The sequence below is a fragment of the Strix uralensis genome, chromosome 12 (genome assembly GCF_047716275.1).
Source record: "Strix uralensis isolate ZFMK-TIS-50842 chromosome 12, bStrUra1, whole genome shotgun sequence".
NCBI classification, from domain to species: domain Eukaryota; kingdom Metazoa; phylum Chordata; class Aves; order Strigiformes; family Strigidae; genus Strix; species Strix uralensis.
This window is the reverse complement of record NC_133983.1, coordinates 24,631,851-24,652,461: the sequence shown is the minus strand read 5'-3', so window position 1 is coordinate 24,652,461 and position 20,611 is coordinate 24,631,851. Positions and strand designations below refer to the sequence as shown.

Sequence of the window (20,611 nt, the reverse complement as noted above, 5' to 3'; positions counted from 1 at the left end):
AGCTTACAACATCCAAAGAACATGCACGCCACCCACAAAAGATACCAAGGCCTGAAAAGTTGCCTGACTAATTGGGGAAAAGTAGATGCTTTACTCAGGATCCTCTGAGATATTAAGAGCACAAAGTAAATGAATGTCTTTGCCCATCACAGAATTTCCCAAGGTTTCCATTTAATTTATAAGTCTGATGATTCTCAAGAAATTGAAGTGTGCACTCATGCTGTAAACAAAATACTTCAGATGAAAACATATGAAGAAAGCAAGAGAGCTTCCTTAAAGGATGAAAAAAACCCACAAAGTAAATACAGGAGAAAATCCAACTCCAAACTTACATTTCTCAGTTTTTCATCTAGATAGAGGATATCAACGAGTATTTTTTGAAGCCTACCATTAATCCTTCTATTGCTATCGATATTATACAAGGTTAGTTTGGTATTACAGAGTATCCCAGATATTATGAATGACTTTATAATGACTTGAGATACACAGACATATTAAAAGTAGGTACTTCCCAGTGACTCAGTGATTTCCAGTTACATAAAAAATAATTCTGAAAAAACGATTTTTTATGTAACTAGAGGTTACATAGGTAACAACGCGTACTTTTTCAGTGCCAAATCCAATAGTAGGAAGAGAAGGGATAGTTCTCCTGTGTTCAGGAAGATGTTTTTCCTGCCAGCACATCATTTACCATAATTTTGGGAAACTGAATATCTAACAATGCACATGCAAAATGAAACAGGTCAGGACTCCTGTAGTTTTCTCATCTTTCCTTACCCCTGTTTGACTATGACAGAAATTCAAGGCACAGTTTTCCTGCTAAGATGATTAAGCCAAGGGAACTAATCATTGGCCTGTTCTTTAATGACAGAAACTAGCAGTTTGGGTCAACATAAATAAACAAACAACAGAGCCCTGATGGTTCCTCACCAGCCCACATAGAACTATAGCCTGACAATGTATCAGCTTGACAACATCTAGAAAAAAACTAAAATGTATTGAAGGTCTTGTTCAAAAAACACCTTTTCATTCATCTTACTGCACTGAAAATAAGATGAGCCAACACTACTGACCAGCGAGCCAGGTGCTAAGAAATCCTTCATACAGATGGCATTTACAAAAAACCCAGAGAGCCATCAGAAGAGCGAGCCAGCAAACACTGCTGCACACCAGAGTGGCAGAGGATAAATGACACAAAGAACTCGAAAATCTCTGCCGGAGAACAGCACGGTTGTATTACATGTAATCACATCTCTTTTAATCCATGTTATTTACATTACACATCCCAGGAGAGCTACCAACACAAAAATCACTTCTCCAAGGCTTAAGAAAATTAGGTCATAGAAGATCTCCCTACCTCAGTATGGAAATGTGGAGATGACGTCGCACGATCCAGCGCCAGCGAGTGGAGTAGGGGAGATGGTTCCTATTCGGACTGGAAGAAGTTGGCACAAACTCTCTGGATCAATGCCTGCAAATGAAAGAATATGAAGGATATAAAAAATCCTGAAGAATTTGGAATAATGCACCAAAAGAACCAGAAGTTTCTTTACAGCATGGAGTTGTTAATATTTTTTATCTGTGTGCAGCTCCAACTCAGTCAACATTCCCAACCGTTCTACATCTCCTGCAACTGAAAGCTGACCTGTAGCATCTTTACACGACGGATATATTTTGTGTTCTACAAAACAGATAGCTGCACCTCCCAGCTTCCTGGCTTAATACAGAAAGGGCTGTACCAGCTACCTGGAGGTGGCCTTGCCAATGCAAAACCTACAAGTTTATCTGTACTGTGGACTCTGACTGGTCCATCAGCAATGACAGAGGTTCTGTGCTCTTCTGCTTTAACCACTGCAGCTCAGGACTGTTTCACATGGAACTAGCAGGGGAGTAGATGCATAAGGAAGGAAAACAAACACAATGAAGAGTTAGGAGAAACAGTTGGATTCCTGAGAAGCCTTCTGCTTCCCAAAGAAAAGCATCCCCTTCAGTGCCCAGCCTGGCCCCCAGGTGATGACTGAAGGGGAGCTGCGATGTAGCTGACATCAGGTCTCCCGGACGGGAGCTCTTCCCTTCCGATGGTGGTTCTTGCTGCAGTCACACCCCTGCAGCTGCCATGAATTTATGAACAGGAATTAGAGAAGCCTAGTGAAGCTCTGTTTGCCTCTCTCTAGTTTGTTACTCCTCTGTCTACCTGCTTATACACTTGAATGCATTCTACCATTTTCTTTCTTGGCAAGAGTCTTGTTTGACCACTTGAACATCAGCCTCTATCTTGGATGGCATCTGACAGGAGAAAAACCACACAGAACTCTGGCATGGGCCTGGGGGAGAAATCCTGGGCAGCTGGGGGTTCTATCATTGTGGGGTCACTCTGCAGCTGAGGCTGCAGCTTGCCAGGCTGCAAACGTGGGTGACGGGCAGAGCCGTGACGATAATGCTGCCTCCCCCTCGCCTGACGTAGGCGGCTTTAACCTGTGAGTGGTGCACAACGACCCAACTGTGGGACACCAGCGTATGTGAGGCACAGCAGGTGAAAGGCTAAACCAGCATGGATTCAAAGCTCGCTTTAAACATAAATGACAGAAAAAGGAAGCTATCTGAAGTACAAGATACTTTCAGAAAAATGGAAGTTGTTTCCAAACAATAAAAATATAAAAGGACATAAATCTAGCAAGCTAAATGCAAAACTACGATAAGGCAAGCCAAAACAGGTCTCAAAGAACAATTGTTAGAGTTATGAGAGCTAATAAAAACTTTTCAGACACAAAAGCAGGAAGCCTGTCAGTCACCTGGCGCAGCTGATGGATGATCAAGGCGTAAAGGAAGGAATTAAGAAAGATAAGGACACAGCAGCAAAATTAAATTAATTCTTTGCACTGCTGTTCACTATGGAGGAGGTCAGGAAGGTTCATACACCAGAGCAACAAATCACCAGAGGCAGACAGCACTCCCTCAAGAGTTTTAAAAGAGCTCAAATATGAAATTGCTGAACTTTCTTTCTTCCTTTGTATCAGAGGATCGGAAGGTAACAAATCTTTACAACAGGATTTAGGAGCCATCGTGGGAATTACAGCCCAGAAAGTCAGATTTCCAGAACAGGCAAAATGGTAGAAAACTGTCAGACCAATCTGAATTAGCAGGGATGAGTAAACATGGTGTCTTGGGGAGGAGTCTCAAAGCCAAGGGAAGAGTTCAAACGTATAGATCTGAGCGGTCTGACGGAGGAAACAGCCCTGCTAATACGGGAGATTTGGGCTGATACAGTGGAAGCAGATTTTCTAAAAGCTTTTCTAGAACATCCCTCACTAAAGGTTCTTAAGGAAACTAAACTGTCATGGAGTAAGGAGGATTAATCTTCCTGCAAATTCCCGATAAAAAAATAGGGAAAAAAGGGTACAAACACAATGCTAGCAAGGGAGGGGAGCAGAAATTGTGCGCTGCTTCAGCTTACTCATAAATAACCTGGAAAGAAGAGATAGTGAAGTGACACACGAATAATGAAGTTAACACACAGCGTTTCAGGAAAGTCAAGTTTAAAACTAACTGAGAAGAGTTCCTGAAAAACCTCAGAGTTCAGTGACTGGGAGATAAAATCAAGTGCACGTCCCTGGTTGAAGGTTTTAACCAGGCATCCTAAATCTGCCCTTTTTAAAAATCTGCTTGCTTTAGTAAATGGGTTGGCTTGGGAAACAACTTGGTACTGGTGCCATTTGGACTAGTGGGAGAGGAAAGGTTCAGTCCTGAGTCTACTTCCCTCCCCTGCCCACCCCCCCCCCCCCCCCCCCCCCCCCAAGAATAGCATCTCCCAAACCTTGGGGAATCCTTAGAGGAAGAGCAGAGGAACACAAAGTGAAAGCTTCTCATTTTGGCCATATAACAGGATTAATTACTTGGACTTTGAGGATATTTTGAGGATAGATGTCCCCAGTCTCTGCAGCGGTACTAGAGATGAGACAACAGTCCTCTTGCTGCTACCAGGTTAGTTACAGGAGAACACACGACTCCATGCTCTGATAGATTAGGGGAAAGAACAAAGCTCTGCCATGGATGGGAGAAATTCCCCCTGGTTTTGGGAGAATGGGGAGCAAACACCTGCCCCCTTGGGGGATCGTCCTCCCAATCCGACCAGAAACTGGAGGAAATCCCTTCCATGGGTCCGGGCTGGTCGCAGGTGAGGAAGGGCTGCTGAGGTTGCTCTCCCCGTGCCCAGGAGTGCGCGGGGGCTGGAGCAGCTCATTGCCCGGCTCCCGGTGCCACCCGGCGGGCAGCAGCCACGTCCCCCGGCCCCGCGGGGCAAGGGGAGGCAGAGGCTGCACCTCCGCCAGCACCGGGGCTGAACTGCTGGGGAACGGGCTGCGGCACCTTCCCGCACCCCACGAGCCGTCCCTGCTCGCCTCCCGCGGAAAGAAACGGCTCCGACCCCCGCCACAAATTATCTTTTTCCAGAAAGGGGCCTCTGGTGGCAACAAGGCTTGTGCCCCTGCCTGGCCTCGTCAGTGCCTCTCCCGGTGCTCAGGATTGCTACGGGAATCCCTTTTGCCTGGCTGCGACTGAAGAGGGGCTCTCTCCCGCAGCAGCTGCCTTGATTTTACAGCAGCTGAGTTACTGTACGGCAAATAAAGAGCATCTGACAATGCCTACACTAAATTAAACCGGAGACCTTCTCACCAGCACGGAAACAAAGCGCGTGGCGAAGGGCCGGGGCGCGGCGGCGAGGGGGAGCGGCGGGCGGTTGCCCAGACGCCTGCCCACCGAGGGCAGCAATGCGGGCAGCACCCTTCCCTGCCTTTGTGCGGGGCACGGCGCTGAAAGGCGCGTGTGCTCGTTTTGTCCTGCTGCATGCCCACATACTGAGGCTGCTTGTTTTCGTCTGATCACAATTAGCACCGTGCTAAATTCCTCGTGCCCCACACTAATTCAGGAGGATGGGCATGTCACACACTGCCAAGAATTACAGCCGGCTGCTGCCGCCGAGAGCGGGGCATGCCTACCCTTTCATTAAGCTTTTGTTTCAAAAGAGAGGGCTCGAGGAGTCTCCTTTTCAGTCAGAAATACCCACGGAGGCGCTGGAGGATGCAGAGGCCGCGCGGTTTGGCCTAAGGGATGCCTGTATGTGTGAATGAGCAGCAGGGGAAGGGATTGGTGCCGCAGTCCCTGATCCATCACGGCTAACAGGCAAATTTTGGAAAACCCGCTGTCTCCGAGGCACTGAAACTCCAGAGCTGCATCGGCACTGCCAAGCTGGTGCAGGGCGCTGGGCTCGTGCTGCAGGAACGGAGCAGGGAGCACATCCCCCGCCCTGTACCGCAGACGAGTCGCAGAGCTACGAGCCAGGACAAAGCACACAACCCAACGCCGCACCCACTGTCCCACCCTGCTGCGTGCCTCGGGACAGCTACGATTAAACCAACTGTTCTCAGGGCACGGCCATGACCAGATTGCACTTGTCTGACCATGTGCAACATCATTCTGAAAACCTGAGATGAAAATGGAGAAAAAGTAAGTGGTTCTATTGCTACCCGGTATATGCTGGCCTCTGCTGTCCAGCAGCGCTCCCGGGCACGGGCAGCTCCCAGCACAGCTGTCTCCTCCCGGCGTGAGGAGGGCGGAGGGTCCTGCCCCTCCAACGACCTGCTTGGTCCTGGGCCCAGGCGCTGCAGGGGTTGGGTGAGGAGAGCGCGCTCCTGCCGCCTTCTTGTCCTCAGTCGGCGTTTGAACACCACTCCTCCCGTGAGCGGGGGATGCCGTGACGAAGGCCAAAACACCATCCACAAATTCTGGTCGTTAAGGCAGTGAAGTTCCTACTGTTTCTGGTGGTGATGGTGTGGGCCTGGTGACAGCCGGCACCTGACACAGGCTCAGCAGTCTGGCTCCTGAAGGCCACTGAGCTCTCCTAAGCCCGGCCTGGCTGCCGCACTCAGCGCCACTGTAACCTCTACGCACAGGCCATCACAAGGCCTCAGGAAGTCACACTGATTGCGTGGAGGATGTTGTGAATCACTGAATTGGTCAGGTTAGCAGTACAAGAGCAAACCGTTCAAAAAGACAGAATAATGCTTCATGAAACGCAATTTAACTTGTTTTCTTAATTGTAGGTTGATTCCCGTTTATGCTAATTCATAACAAACAATGAACTGTATTATGTAATTGGCAGAATGACAATAATACTTTGGTAATCCTGAAGAGGTTTTTTTCTACTCTGCTCTTTATGCTCCATCACATGTCCATGGCTGGACCCGTGTCCCCACGCAACCCCCACCCAGACACAGACATGCCACTGATTCCAGTGCCCCACTCCACGCAGCAAACAAAGTCATTTTATCTAGGGCAGGGATTGCTCTGCGAGGAGCTGTGGAAGGGACCCAGATCCTCCCTGGGAAGGCTGAGGCACACCAGGACGTGGCCAGGTACAGCTGCGCTGCTCTGCCTGCTGCAGTCCTCCCACAAAGGGCTCTCTGGGGTCGGGGGGGCTCCTCTGGGTCACATTCTGCTCTGCTTCCTGCCAACACTCTGATGGCTTGGGAAGAGGATGGACAGACAGACAGTGACTGACTGCCGAGGGGAAAGAGACACTGTCGGCACCTCTGGGAAGAATCCCACCAGCACAGCACTGCAGCAGGACACGTAATTATCGAGTTTTAAATCCCGGTTTTTATCCCTTAGTGTGCATAGCTAATGGGGCTGAGCTAGAGAGCGAGCTGGGTGTGCGTTCGACTTCCCGAACTGGGTGTTTGATCTGTAATTGTTTTTCAATGATTCCATCTTTTTCCGTGTTATCACTTTACATGGCTAGGTTTTGTACAATATTGAAAATCAATAAAAATGCATGAAAAAATGTTTTCCCACCCCCCCTTAAAAGTTAAATAATCCTGTCAGGATTCTAGCAGCACTGCGTTTCCCTCCGGTGCCCTGGGACAGCTGTGGGTCACACGCAGGAGCCCCACGCAGGGGCCAGCACAGTGCTTTGGCCAAGGGTGAGCAGCAGGTGCCGTGTCCCCAGGGTCCCCAGCCCGATGGGGACACCACTGCTCCTCCGCACGCGGCCAAGGCGACGTCACCTCTGCTGCCACAGGCCCTTTGGCCTGCAAGGAGGAGCGCAGAGTGAGGAGGGAAAGCGGCTTTCCCGCAGCTCTCCGGGAAGCCAGCGGCAGGAGCTGGTGCTCCTCGCCAGGATAATGCGCCCCGCGGTGCTCTCGTCCCACTGCGCAGCCTGGCAGTGCCGAAGCGAGCAAGCGCGCTCACAAAGGGTCACCAGCATTGCCTCTGGGTTTGTGTCCTTACGTATGCAACAAACCCAAGCAGAAGAAAAGTAGACAAAAACCCTACAACAACCAATTTACTCTCAACTCCAGATTAGGATTGGGATGTAGATGCTACATGAGGTAACGAGCATGATGAGATGAGAACAGGGGAGCTACTTAAAGCGATTAAGGGATTCTCTGCAGTGTAATTGAGAGGACCAACAGCCTCACTGGGCCATTAATAGCTCACGGAAGGAGCCCAGCCTGCCACAGCAGCGAGCAGCAGAACCAGCCAGGGGTGATCGTGCCCAGAGAATGGCGTAGCCGGACACGAGGCAGGAAACTCCCCGCTCCAGGCGACACCCCAGTGCTGGGTCACGCTGACCCTCGGGAGCCTTCCCACCGCCTCACCACACGTGGCTACTGAGATAGAGAGTGACTGCTGAGCTCTGCTTCGGTGACTGACCAGAAAAACCAGAGCCTGAAAGCAGTGTTTCGTATTAAATGGAAACATTTACAGTCCTGAAACAAAACTAAAGAATATTTTTGATTTGATAAGAATATTTTGTTTGATGCAAGCAAAATATTTAATTTCAGACTGTGGGTTTTTTAAAAAAATTCTGTTTCAAAAGAAAACCTTTTTAAAGAAAACAGAGGCAATGTTTTCATTGTCCAATTTTTCTAAAATATCACTTTTGTTCAACCTTCTGTCAATTTAATGTAGCTTTGCAAACTTGTAAAAACTTTTTTTGAAAATAAATTATTTCCATGTATGTCCTGAGACTCTGCACCCACAGTTCTGCAGGGAGAGATGATTTGCTTTCCATGTACATTTTGTGGAGAACTTTCCTGTCCCATTAAGTTGTGGTAACAGAAGCATAACTGGCCATTAGCGTTTTATTTACAAATACGACGCATATCTGAGTTCATGGCCCTTGCGTGAGGAAGAACTAAAGCTGGGTGTACGCGGGGCACCCACACAGACGGCCCTGCCCTGCCCAGCCCCACACATCTCCCGTGGGCCTCCCCTCCCCGGCGGAGGGAGCGTGCCACAGGCCGGGGCTGCATCGCCGCGGCTTTATAACCCTGCGCACGTTTTGCCAAAGCCCTGTCTGGTATAAACACACGCACGTCTCCTAGCGTTAACATAATTTTGTCACGTTAGCCTGCTGATAGATCTGGCTCACAGTTTGGAATTCTTCAGGAATTAAAGCCTTACATAAACATATCATTTAACTTTATTAGAGTATAATAATGATTTTTAAATAACTTTGTAATATGTTCTATAATCTTTTTTTAAAGCGCATATTATTGTACTGTCACAGTTTCATTCACTCTGTAACAGTCCACTCAAAGCAACAGATACGAAGGTAAACACGACTGAGAAGGTACAGAGTGCTAAGTGGCCCCTTTCCCAGGTTTATAACTTGCTTTTCCAAACTGCCAGCTGCTCTGTAGACAAGCCATACTAATTGTGGGACAATCTGTGTATTCTTGAACTAAAATATTTTTCAGTTAAAGCAATGCATAAATTATTTATTCATTTGTATTTGCATTTAAATAGTTGAAAAACGTCCAAATTAACTGCTTTGAAAATTGTTCCAAAATTCCCCCCTAGGCTGTGACCTTGTGGCCAAGTTTAATCTCAAAGCAAATTGAAAGAAGGGTTTATAACTAAAACATCAAATGGCTCTGAATGTGCTTTGCTTCAGAGAATCAACTTACTCTTTTGCAAACTCAGCTAAGTGTTCAGTTTGTGGCCTAAAGCTTGGTTTTCAAACATGGGTTTTCCAAGTTACCCAAATCTAGTGTTGACAACTCAAGATTTTGTTGGAAAGGTTTTGTCTCATGCTACTTGGTGGCTTCCTTAAAGCTCCTGCTTGTGGACTCGCCTAATAACGTCAGAAGCTCAGCCTTCAGTTTAAAAAACATTTCTAATGCTCATGGTTGTGGTGAAAAGCATTAAGTGCTAGAAACCAGACTATAAATGAAAATAGGAACTACATTAGTTTTAATAATCTATACATAACTGTGTCAAATCTGAGATTTAGGGAGCTCAACTCATGGCCATGACGGAGTTGTTCTTTCACGTCACCTCCAACCATGCACGTAGCTACGCCCATGCCTGCTCCCGACACTGGAGCGCGGCACCTCGAGGCACCAGGCTGATGCCCCAGCCTGACCACTGCACTCAAAAGCCAACCATCATTTTGTTATGGTTCCTATGGTAAGTTTAGCTGCATGGAAATGGCTTTTCCTTCTCCCTTTGTCATAAATCAGGTTTCTGCAAACGCACTGAAGGTTAATTCATTACACTTTCCCTCGCAAGGAAAACTGCTGAGAGGGAAGGGAGGAAGCACAGGCGCCACACTAAGATATCAGCCAGCAGTGGAGTGGCAGGAACCAGCATGGAAAGTGGTTTCCTGACAACATGTGTCCTGATACCAGACTTCCCAACATGCCCCTAAGATGGGGAGGAGCTCCTCTGCTCATGACTACGCTCCTTTCAGGAACAGAATGAAGACAACAGATACACAAGAGAATTCTTAAGTGTGCAGAAGAGAACAAAAGTCAGAAGACTTCAGCTGTCAAACCTTCAGTGGAATAGACACGTAACTGAAGAAGTAGCCAAGAGGTTTGTTTTATTTAATATTTACTTAAAATTAATAGTAAAATTCAGTCTCTCTGACTAAGTCAAGAGAGCAGGATGTACTTGGGTTTGGGGTCCCTAATACAGCGGCCAACTCAACACCCTACCTGCGAGCATCCGCTCTTTGAGCGGCTCTTGCAGTCTGCAGACCTTCAAGGTGGGGAATATCTCAGGATTTTGGCGCCGCACTAGTTTGAACTCTAGAACTGACTCATGGCACACTATGAAAACCCGCAGATATCCTTGCTGGACCTCTGGGCAGAGGCGTCAGCCCACCCAGCCCCGAGCGCATGGCCGGCTGCGCAGACTGCTGGCAGCCGCCCGCGTCGCACCGTTTCAGGTGGTGGGCTCAGCACCAGAGGAGGAGCTGTCGCTGCTGGGGCTGTGCTGTCACTGCGCTGCGGTACACGAACCACCTCGCACTGCACGTTACAATAGAGCAGTAACTGCGTTGCTGAAACAGGGGTGAAAAGGAGCTGTCATGCTGTGCGCAGCATAATTGCTATTTCTTTTATATGATTATAAGAGTGTGTGATTCCTTAATAAAACCTTATAGAAAACATCCCAAGCCCTCCCCCTCCTCAAATACTCACATGTCAATTTACAGAAAACAAAACCAATTTACTAACAAATGCAAAAATATTAAAACGGAGATCTAATAAGCACATTAGGCATTTCAGCTACCTGTAAATAAGTACCTGTTTAAAAATTGAAGATAGAAAAAAAACATTAAATGCCAATCAAGAATACATGAACTGACTGGTAATTTCTCCGGCACAGGAGGGCAGCAGGAAGAAAGCAAGGAGAGGCACTGGACAGTCCCCACGGGCGGCACTTGGGGAGAGTGCTAAGAGACTATCAAAGCCTCCACTGCTACTTCAGCTCCTTCTCATGGCAAGGTCTCCGGGTTAGAGCCCTCCGCAAACTGTAATCTCCATTCCAATTTCTCCTCCTGGCTTAGGGGCAGCACATGCTCGAAACAGAAAATAAGAAGATTTTGTCAAGGGATGACTCAGAGTTGGGGCAGAGGGAGGGGTGGCAGAGGGGAGCAGCACTCCACGTAAAGACCTTAAACTCCTCTCAGAGGATGCCCGCAGCACACGCGTCTCAAGATAAGGTCACCTCACCTTCCCCCTCACTCCTTCCTAGAGCAGCGCTAAACTAACACTGGCTCCCGCCTAACTGGTTTTCCCTCCTTCCCTTTGAAGTCGTTTATTCCTCTCATTTTCATATTCTCCAGTTCCTGTGTTTTCTCCACCCATGACTTCAGCTCCCCACACAGCCGCGTGAATCGGCGGGTGGACTGTGTCCTTACATCGACAGCAGCAGCAGCAGGGGTACCGCAGTACAAAAGCAGGCACCAAGAGCCAAGATTATGTCTTCGGTATCTCGCCGGCTCATGCAGTGCGTATATATCTTCTGTAAATAACCCTCAGTTTTCACATGGATTATTTAGACTTTCTGATGAAACTGCAGAAATGTCAATGCGGCGCCCGAGCACCCAATCAGGCAGCGGCTCCCTGACCCCTGCCCTCCTCCTCTCCAGCATGACTGCTGTTATCTTCAAGGGGAAAAACCCTCCTTGTCTCTCGTTATACCTTTTTTTACGATCTAGGATTCTGTTAATAATGACTCCGTGTTACATAAAACAGATACATTAATGTCACCAAGTCCCAAAAGTACTGAATCAAGCTGACTCCTTCAGAAAGGAAGAAAGTAATAGATATAAGCAAGGGGAAGCCTTAATAAGAGCGCAGATCCTAAGGATGGGAAGAGCTCCACCAGATCGCTTTCTCCTTCCTATTTGAAATGGGGTATTTAAAGGGCCATGCAGCTAGGAAGATCAGAGTCGTGGCAAGATGACTGTGAACACACCATCAAAGTGAGCAAATCAAACCTGTGATTTTAGGGGGTGCTGCAAAGGCATGCTCAGCCCGTTCCAGCGGCGTGCACTGGTCCCCGTTGCTAATGGGGAGAGGAGGTGGAGAGGCTAGGCAGCCAGCAACCTGGCACTCACCTTTCATCTCTGGAGTAAAAGTGCTGGCTTAGACCAACAGCTTTGGAGAAATAAGTTGCCTGGACTCAGTTTAGAGGAAAAAGTGGCCAACCCTTTGACCTATGCATATGGGCAAGACTATTTTTATTCCTCTACAGCTGGAGCAGATGTTACAATTAAAAGCAACACCCAGTGATTGTTAGTGCTAGAGAAACGCTAAAATAGAACAAAATCTCTAATCAGAGGTAGGAAGATATTTAGTGGCAAAACTATTAATATCTGAAAGCTTCAGAAAAGAAAACCCAGGCTAGTCTGGCCAAGCCATCTGCTACAGAATATAATGCAGAGAGTGCTGTGATCAGAAAGAAACACTGGCGGTGCTCACACAGACACACGGTACACATCTGGGTGTTGACTGTGAATTACATCCAGGGAACATGAAAATGGATTAATAAATTTGTAAGTAGTCGCAAGTAGTTTCACAAAAGAAAAATGACATGAGAAACTAAGTCATGTTTGCTGACTCTGGTTTGGCTGGGCATCAGGGTTTTTCCACCAGCTATAGACACAGCAGGTATTTTGATTCCAACCTTGATGAATTTGGAAAAGGGTAAAATCTTAAGGCCAAGAAGAGGTGTACAAACAGATGCAGCATCTTTTATAGAGTGGCACCCACCAACACAGAAGGTTTAATTTGGCCCAGTGAAAACGTGAGGAGACAATGAGGAAAATGCCCTATGGAACACAGCTTGGTGCTCCAGAAAGGTGAAATCAGGGCAGGAAAACAACGTTAGCCACAATGAGTGCAACTTCCAGAACAACTCAGGAGTTACCTCATGTACATATGTAATAAATAGGGAAAAATCTAAATTAATGGTAAAGGTCTGAGTGACAGACTTTTGTTTCCTTCTTTCAGCTGGCCCCTCGGGCCGGGAGGCCGCAGCACGCTGCTGCCTTTGGAGCCAAGGAAGACGTTCCCCACACAACAGGCTGTATACATCGCGGTGAGCTGCTCACCCCCCTGTAAAGCCAGGGACACCCAGAACATGAGGCTGCTGAGCAAGAGAGAGGAAAAAAGGGAAATGAGAAAGCAGGTTACTCCTTAGGAACCTTCTTCAGGCTCCATCAATATATCAACTTTTCCTGGTCTGTACTGTAACAGAAAATACCTCTCTCACCAGACAGAGCTTGGAGAACAGCCCTGTACCAGTGCTCAGGTGCGATTTAGACCCATCTGTACAAACAAATCCAAATTCAACTCCCCTGACAGAGATCCTCCAGAGTATTACATCTATTAAAATTTGTATTTTGCAATTACTTCAGTTTACTTTGCTTCTTTTCTAGGTTTTATGCTAAATTACATGGATGGCGGATCAAGCTTCACTTAAAAAAAAAAAAAAAAATCTATTTTTTCTGGGTTGTACCACTGAACAATTTTTAAATCATGTGATAAAATCATCATTTTGATTGATAGTTTCACTTTAGACCAGCCTGTGCGTGTTTAATAGAGCAAAATCTGACTTAATCTACTAATTTCTAATTTAACACCAATAAAGTACATGACACATTAGCCATTTTTCTTAATTCCCTACTATAAGATACTCAGTGATGAGGTTTGTGTTTACGCAGCGTACAATAATACACTGGCTACCACCAACTCCTGCCATTTCTTTGGGTGAAAAAGTTAACATCTCTGTGTCTCTGTTCCTAATTCATAAAATGGACATACCAATTTTGATCTCAGAAGTGGTAGGAGGATTAATACGTGAACAACCAAAAGTATAATGTAAGTGCTAGGTGCAATTATTTTAAGTGCTAAATATCTCACGATGATGGCAGATAGGAGTAAGACAGCAATGAGACTGCAATTGTGGGTTTTTTTCATTATTGTATAGACAATGCTAGCCCTCAGAGTATGCCAGGCATTTTCCAGATCAGAAGAGAATGTGATCCCTACTCTGAGAGTGCCTAATCTAAAAAGTCAAAGATGAAAAGAGGGAAAGGAACTCAGGATACAAAGGAATCTATGTAGTGACAGGTCCCAGCTTGTTATTTTAATTAAAAATATGCTAAATCCTTCTTTTTGCCTCTTTCAGCCCTCTCATCCAGGCTCTAAGCTTCAATTCCAGTGTCTGCATAACCTTCCCTAATCATCCAAGGCTCCCCCCACATAAAGGAGCTCTGTGGAGCCAGGGTCAGCACGGCAACGGGCTGCGTGGCAGAGTGTGGCAGCGGGCAGGGCGGACCCCAAAGGCTGGAAATCCACAGATCCAGCCCAAATGTGTTTCCAGAGAGCCTCGTATGTCCTACCAACAGAAGCCCTTGAATTCAGAGGCTTCTCGTGACTTATGGGAGTAAACTGAAGAAAGAGCCCACAACGCTGGATCCCCCTTCACCGGCGTACATGCGTAGCTCGAGCACCGCACCCACCGCACCAACCACAGCCTCCTTTCTCAGAGGGCCCTGGCACATCCTCTGATGGACCCCCAAATCCTCTCAGTCAAACGCACAGAAATGCTACTGAATGAACGACTGGAGAGCGAGCCAGCAGCATCATGCTAGTTTAAATCTTCCGAGAGTTCTGCCAGGGGTTAGTGAGGCCACCTGCCCCCTTCCTGACACCTCCCAGTCCGTCCCATTGCCTTGCCCCCAAACCTGAGGCAAACGTCCCCCCCAGTGCAGGTGACTGTGCTCTGCTCCCCGACTGCCCCCGGAGCCCAATGGATATTCCTTCAGATGTCTAACAAGCATTGAACACAACTGAGGTTTAGAGAGAGACAGAAATCAATACCACAGCTTCCACTAGTCACGCTGAGGGATTAGCCGTCCCAAGGAAAAGCACAGACAGTTGAATAGGAGAATCATGACTCCGAATAACGCAAGAGGTTTATGAAGCTGGAAAGTAGCCTCTGGCCTTGATAACCTCCAGCTGGCCTGGAGGAAAAGCAGTGGAAACCTGCACTCGTAGCATCAGTGGGGCAGGAGCTGGCCCAGCGCAGGCGCGGTGGCACGCTGGGCAGGCGGCAGGCAGGGGACCACCCGGGTCAACACCATCATGCTCAGCACTGCACAGCCATTGGTGTTTTCCCAACCTCTGTTGCAGCTGGGTGATGCATTTCGGTTCTGGAGCTTGAAAGGGAACAGTCCCAACCGCAACAAATGCCAAGAATGGCAAGTGGGTGGGTGAGAAGCACAGTCACAGAACCCTAGAGCTGCGAGCTGGGTTCATCGCCGTGTGAAAGGAGAGGGTGAAGACATGGAAAACCACTCAGCTCATACCATCACCAAAGGAGGCCCCGCAAACCTCTAGTAACGAGAGATATGGGATCCTGCGTCACCGCTAACAAGTACCTCTGTCTTAAGAAATCCAGATCCTCTTTGATCAGGGAACTCTGCAAGAAGCATCTATTTTTGATGGGTAGAGGGAGGGTTAAGACAAGCACTCGAACAGCAAAGTTGTTTTTAGCTTAGCTAACATCGTATAATTTTCTGTGGTTTTATGAGTTGAGGACTTGTTGCTCCCTATTGCTCTCGCTTTTGTTGCTTTGGTTGCTGGTTTAGGACTCCAAAATCTGCAGGTGTGAGTTTGTCTTTAAATTGTCACAGTGAGAAAACGGGGACTACGGAGGAGAGGAGGAGGGGGAAGCAACGTTCCAAAGGCCATCAAGGTTTAATGAGGCATCGGTAACATATCTGCATAGTTGGAGAGAGGTCTTTAAGGACCTCTGAAGTTTTCCACATTTCTGAAGTTTACAGCCCAACATAAGTTTTCTGGGGACACCAAGTGAATAAATGCTCTCAAACTCACTCCTGGAGCCCCCAGATCACAGAGTCACAGTTTGCTTCACTGCCCAAGAACATCACTGATTGTCCACAGGACTTGTAATGTCATTCTGTGAAAGCAGAGGAATTCTTTACAATCCAAATTTCACCCACAGTAGGAGAAGAGCAATGAGACAACAGAGGTGTAGAAGAGCAGACAAAGTTCAACTAATAGGCGGAAAAATGCCTCAAGGTAATTTTCAGTCACAAGCCTCTATAAAGGACTTTTAAAATTATTATTTAGTTTTCTGATTTTTCTCAAGAAAATTAACAGAGGGAGAAAAAAGGTGTCAATACTTCTCAATATAGCAGCTGAACAGTTACAGCACAATAGAAGATTAGCAAGATGCCCTCTTATATGTATCTTAGAAAATAAGCTCTATTTATGACCTGAGGACTTCTATTATTTCATTTCCCCCAACTAGTCATATTCATCTCTCCTGATATCCAGCAATTAAAACTAAAGATGATGTGGAACCACATACTGCCAAAGACGCTCACACAACTTCCCTGTGCATTTCAGAATGGTCTCTGGTCCACTAGATACTAAAATTTATTTACCAGAACTGAAGTTTAAATCCACAACCTAGAAGAGGTCTGTACACTGCCCCTGGTCACGCAGGACTGTCAGAGAACGATCTCAAAGCTTCAGAGCTGCTTCAGACTTGCTCCCTTTTAGGAAAATCTCGTAATTTTGAATGTGCTAACCAACTGTTTGCTGAGAAGGATGTTAACACAGACGTGGTGGCAGTGGATCAGGAACATGTCTGCCCTGCCTGTGGTTGCAGATGTGATCTGTGAATGAGGCGATTGCCCGGGGTAGTGCTCAGATTTGTACAGCCAAGCACATGGGAATATTGTCTGTCTGTTAACCAGGAGACTGATTCACAGAAACCTGCTCTTTTGTCCCAGAATCCGTGACAGAAGCTGTGCTGTCAGGCCGCTCTCACCCTGCGGGCCATTTGCTGGCCAGTGGGGCGATGCAGCAGGGCTGCACTATTTTCACCTGGCTGCTGGCGAGCCCAGTAGCCACCTGCCCAGGGCTGTGAGGGGGACGGGCTCTGCATCCCCCGCCTCGGACACGCTGAGGTCAGATGGCTCTGCCTCGGCGCGGTGCTGCGGGCCACGATCAGCCTCCAGCTCAGGGAGCGATCGCTCCCTCCTGAGACCATCAATCTGTCCCCGTCCCCACCCCCACCGCTCCTTCTCCTGCATTAACCTAAAATATGGGCGCATGTGCTCGCCCCCAGTGCTTCTGCTCCCAGAAACCACCCCGTCCCCTCCCTCCAGCGCTCCTTATCTAAGGCAGCGTGTCACTGCAATTTTATGGTCACCATTACAGGCTCAAGCCCTCCTTTGAGCCAATCGCCCTGCGCTGCCTTGGCTCGGAGAGCAGCCAGGCTTCCCGCGAGGAGCTGCCTCCCGCGCGGCACGCCTGACCCCCTCCGCCGGCAGCCGCCATAAATCTGCCGTACCTGATGGGAGATGGGCTTTTTAGGATCTCTCAGGGTGCTTTGAGGTAGCACTTCTATGAACTCCGTGCCACAATAAATAATGCTACCTGCAATATGTCTTTGGGAACGTGTCAGCAGCGGCTGTCCTGCCATGAATTTTTATTCTTTTGCCGTCTGGAAGATAGATTCCAGATACAGCATTTCCCCGCACTTAGTGTCAAATCTCTTTACCCCTTTGCCCCGGCAGAATGACAGGGACCACAAATAAAATAAAATAATAAAAAAGAAGCATAGGAAAAATGGCCTGAGAGCAGAGGGAAAGCACTAAACTCACCTCTCTCCGCAGCTGAGCAGCTTCAGAGATGACAGCAGTGACTATGGGCAGGGGCAATTTGGAACAGGAAGAAGGTAATTTTTGTACACTGCTGCTAAGACTTCTGCAGGAGGATTCCACAGAAAGGAGTGTAAAGATAAAATTGCTATAATGAGCATATTGCACGTAGAACTGGAAGACACGGGAACGTGGGTATGCGTGCCATCCCAAACTGGTGTGCCAGATGGGGAAATAAAGTACTGACCCCAGAAAGGAATGGGCTTTTTAATGAAAAAATCTTCCTCACGGTAGAGAAAAAGGTCATACAGAAAGACAAATGAAATGGTCTAAATATTTGCAAATCTTGCACTGCAGACCTGATATCAAGGTTAGAGTGTGGAAGGAAGAACGCTGTAACTACTACCAACAGGAATCCCATGACAAAAGACATTGCAATTGGGATGAGGATCTTGTACCGCTCGTCTGGATTGCTGAAAACAAGTGGGCAGCGCAGCCCAGGAGCCAACAGTGCGGCCAACGGCGCTTGAGAGCTTCATCAACGAGTGGAGGTGCAGGGGCAGAGTGGGCCCTCGGCAATCTCTGGGGCTGCCACCGAAGCGGGAGGGGCAGGTGACACACCCGAGCGTGATGCTGCCATTCAGAGGCCCCTCAGAGAGGCCAGCAGGAATCCTGATGTCCAAGAGAGGGAAAAGGCCCATCCTGCGCCGGGGGGAGTGACCCCAGACTCCAGTACGCACCAGGGCTGACCCGCAGAGAGGGACCTGGGGCTCCGGGGGCCATCAGGCTGACCGCAAGCCAGCCACGTGCCCTCAGGGCAAAGGCCACCAGCAGCAGACGGGGCTGCCCGGGGAGGAACCCTGCCAGCAGGTCCCGGGGCGGGGGATCCCCCCGCTCCGCTCTGCACCGCTGAGCCCACGCCTGGAGCACTTGGTCCCGTTCTGGGCTCCCCAGTGCAAGACCGGTAGGGCCTTACCAGCTGGCTGAGGCAATCTCCAGTGGTGCCACCCAACCTCAGTGATCCTGTGACCTGTGTGAGGAATCCAGGCTTTGCTTTCTGGCTACCACATGTAAGCAATTGAGTAAACTACCCTTACGACTCCAAAATACTTTAAAAAACCCAGGCAGGTAAAATATTATTAGTTGTACAATTCAATTGGGAATATGAGAAATATCTGCTCAAACAACAATATAACAGCCGAGAAAACTCTATAAAAAGATAAAGAGTTCCAACTAGACAGGAGTTCACAGTGCACGTTTTTTTTCCTCTTGGTTTCCCTCTTCTAGCTCAGTGCCTTATATAAAAATAATGACTCTTTTCCACTTCTGAATGCTGTCTGGGCTGCAGCACAATCTTATCTTAATTTGAAGACATTATTTTACTTTCTTCCTTTACTCTGATGAAATTACCAAGTTTCATAGCCCTTACATCTAAAAGATATTAGGACAAACACTCCAGTATCTTCCCATTAATGCGGACATGCCAGTTATAACATACAGTATGTTAAAGACCTCTCTGTTGTACCATTACGTCACCCTCGTCCAGTCTTCAAGCGAAGCCAGAATATATTGATGCCGTCTGAAACATCCCCTCCAGCATCTGTGCTTCCCAATTCACATCAACAATGACGACACTGTAGTTAGAATACAGCTACCCGCTTGCCTTAACATGTCCTCTTCCCATTTCCACCTTTGAGACTGAACTATAAACACTGCAGTGGAGACTTTGTTAAATATAAATACATTACTGAGCAACAGCTGTACAAAACAAACCACCCAAAGATGTTGAGCAACTGCTTTTGCCACACAGCAGAGTTAAAGTGGAGGAGATTTACAAGGTCATTGACAAACGCAAGTATTGATTGAGTATTAAAGTGTCTTGTGATTAATACAGCCTTCGAAGTAATTAGTGCAGAAGATCTCTTATATCTCACCATGTTTAAATAATGTATCTGTGAACATGCAGGCCCCCTGTCAATCACTCTGGCTGAGGCCAAACATCATATCACCTGATAACTCATTTGGAAACTGGGCTTCCTGCCTGCTGAATATCTTTCAAAAACAGCAACTCTTCCCTAATTGCCTGGGGTGACCTATATTTAGAGCCTTGCAGTTCACTGGGGGGGCAGAGAGGGAGAAGAGAGCTAGAAGAAATGCTAAAGCGCGCCGTTCGTACAACGGTAATAAAAACCCAGGAGAAATACGAGAGCACTGGAAGCACCGGCTGAGGGACCCAGAGCAGGAACACGCAAGCGGCGTTTGCTCAGCCCAGACACACCATTCCCGTACCCGAGGTACCCATGCAGCTCTCTCCCGTTCACGTTGACGTAACAGTCTAGATTTTTTCATACAGTAGTTGATGTTAAAACTGGAAATGAGGGAAAGGTAGTTTGTTTTTTAATTCAAAGAAATATGCAAACCAAGATGGACACAATTTCTCCCAGGTCTCCTAAGTTTTTATTGGGGAAAGAGGTGTTCAATTAATACTTTCCAAGCTATATCTGCATCTGGCTCACTAACAGATCCCAACAATACATGATCAGAATTTCTGTGATTGGAGTAATAGAAAACAGGGCTGGAAAGGACCTCAGAAAGTCACTGAATTGATCTTTCTACCCACAGGCAGAATCAATTACACCCTAAGCACCCTAATATCCTGGCATCCTAGATTGAAAGGATGGGTCACGTTAATCTAATACCAAACTGGTTGTAAGCTCTTGATCAATTTGCAGTCATCTGCATCCTCACTAATTCTCCCACTCCCTGGGACCAACAGGCTCATAGCAAAGTCTAACTGCTCTTGAGGTACAGGAGTGCAGGAATAAGAACAACTTAAATTCTAAAAGAAAAAATATGCTCCAAACCCAGAAAATCTTCAGGAGAAAGTAGATAATGGAAAAAAAAGAGGGTGGAAAAGGTATCTGCAGTGTGTAGGAGGTACAGAAGCATCAAGGGAAGGAGGGCAAAGACAAGGAATATGCACAATCAAACTCAAAAAAGCTTACGTTTTGGAAACATTATTGCTCATTTATTTCCCATTTTTTGCAGCTATTTAAGGAATACCTTTTTTCCCCATTATTATATAGTGGAGCTTAATACCTAGATAAAAAAAAT

General features: G+C 47.3%; 1 protein-coding gene across 1 annotated transcript in view; it reads right to left on the bottom strand.

Annotated features, from left to right (window-relative positions):
* Nucleotides 1-20,611, bottom strand: part of ZFHX3 (zinc finger homeobox 3) — a 671,516-nt gene that overhangs the window by 263,666 nt on the left and 387,239 nt on the right. The window contains exon 4 of the mRNA XM_074881669.1: nucleotides 1,358-1,471. The gene's annotated coding sequence lies outside the window, so the exon portion shown is untranslated. The remainder of the gene's footprint in view (nucleotides 1-1,357; nucleotides 1,472-20,611) is intronic.